The sequence below is a fragment of the Colobus angolensis genome, unplaced genomic scaffold (assembly GCF_000951035.1).
Source record: "Colobus angolensis palliatus isolate OR3802 unplaced genomic scaffold, Cang.pa_1.0 Scaffold13, whole genome shotgun sequence".
NCBI lineage: Eukaryota > Metazoa > Chordata > Mammalia > Primates > Cercopithecidae > Colobus > Colobus angolensis.
Genome location: NW_012114252.1, coordinates 18,752,590 through 18,754,638, shown reverse-complemented (window position 1 = coordinate 18,754,638; position 2,049 = coordinate 18,752,590). Strand labels below are relative to the sequence as shown.

The 2,049-nt window shown below is 33.0% G+C and overlaps 1 protein-coding gene across 2 annotated transcripts in view; it reads right to left on the bottom strand.

Moving 5' to 3' along the window:
- Window positions 1-2,049, bottom strand: part of TNFSF13B (tumor necrosis factor (ligand) superfamily, member 13b) — a 33,997-nt gene that overhangs the window by 10,182 nt on the left and 21,766 nt on the right. The gene's annotated exons all lie outside the window — the stretch shown is intronic.

The following is a 2,049-nucleotide window of genomic DNA, read 5'->3' as shown; positions in this document are numbered from 1 at the left end:
TCCTGGGGGGGGGGTCTCTTATAATCTGTTCACTTTTCTTTATTCTTTTTAAACTTCATTTTTAGAGCCATTTTAAATTCACAGAAAAACTGAGAGGAAGGTACAGTGATATCTCATAGACCTCATACTCCCTACAGATGCATATCCTCCTCCATTATCAAAATCCCCCACCAGAGTGGTACATTTGTTACAGCTGATAAAGCTACACTGATATATCATGGAGGAAACTTAAATTTCTATTACTGAAAAAAAAAAAAGTGAAAATAAAAATGTTACATACTGTGCAATTCCAACTACATGGCACTCTGGAAAAGTTAAAACCATAGACATTTTAAAAATGTCATTTCCAGGGGATAAGCAGCAGAAAGGGAAAGGTAGTTGGAGTGAAGCACAGAGAATTTTCAGGACAGTGAAAATACTCTAATACTACAATGGTGGATACATGCCATTATACATTTGTGCTAATCTATAGAAAGTACAACACTAAGGTGAACCCTAATGTAAACCCTGGACTCTGGATGATAATGATATATTAGTGTAGGTTTATCAGTTGTAACAAATGTATCACTGTGGTGGGGGATTTGATAATGGGGGAGGATATGCATCAGTAGGGAATATGAGGTTGATGAGATATCTCTCTACCTTCCTTTCAATTTTTCTGTGAATCTAAAATGGCTCTAAAGATAAAGTTAAAATAAAAAAGAATAAAGAAAGGTGAACAGATTATAAGAGACCCCCAGGATACATTAAGCAGATGAACATATGCATTATGAGAGTTACAGAAGAAGAGAGAGAAAATATGAAAAAAGAATATTTGGAGAAATAATGGCCAAACTCTTTCCAATGTTGAAGAAAGTCATAAATGTACACATTTTAAAAATTCAGTGAACTCCAAGAAGGGTAAACACAAAAGATTCCTACCAGGACTTATTAAAATCAAGCTATTAAAAGATAATGACAAGGAGGAGATCTTGAAAGCAGAGAGGCAATTCATCAAATATAAAATATGCTCAATAAGATTAATAGCTGATTTGTCATCAAAAACCATGGAGGCCAGAAGGCAGGGGAATTACATATTTAAAGTACTGAATGAAAAACACTGTTTACCCTCTATTCCATATGTGAGAAAATATCCCTAAAATGTGAAGAAAAATTAAAGTGTTCTCAAATAAAGTAAAACTAAGGGAGTTCATTGGTAGCAGACTTACCCTGTGAGAAATGCTAAAGTACATAGAAATTAAAAAAAAAAAAAAACACTAAGTGAGAACTGAAAGATATATGAAGAAATAAAGAATACAAGTAAAGGTACATACGTAGGTAAATATAAAAGCCATTGTAAGTGTATTTTTAGTTTTTAACTTCTCTTTTGTTTTCTATACTATTTAAAAGACAAATACATAAAATAATAATTATTAATTTATGTTAAGGGCTTACAGTGTTTAAGGGTATATTTTGTGACAATAACAACATAAGAGAGAAGCTAAGTTGTTATCAATTCAAACCACAGTGTTATAAATTTAGGATGTTTATTGTAATCACCAGAATAACAACCACGATAATAACTTTTCAAAATGCACAAAAAGAAATTAAGAGAAAAACAAAATGGTGTACTTATAAAGGTATATTAAAAACAAAATAAAGAAGAAATAAAGGAATTGAGGAACAAAACTTATAAAAAAACAAACAGCAACATAGTAATTCTTTCCTTATCAGTAATCACTTTAAATATAAACGAACTGAATTTAAATTTGGCAATTAAAATACAGAGATTGGCAAAATAAATTTTTAAAAGCCCAAACTCATGATCTAATTATATTCTGCCTACTAGAGACTCACTTCAGATTCAAAAACCACAAACAGGTTTTTGTGTTTCAAGGTTTCAAGATCAAAGGATGGGCCGGGCGTGGTGGCTCAAGCCTGTAATCCCAGCACTTTGGGAGGCTGAGACGGGTGGATCACCAGGTCAGGAGATTGAGACCATCCTGGCCTACACGGTGAAACCTCGTCTCTACTAAAAAATACAAAAAACTGGCGGGCGAGATGGCGGGC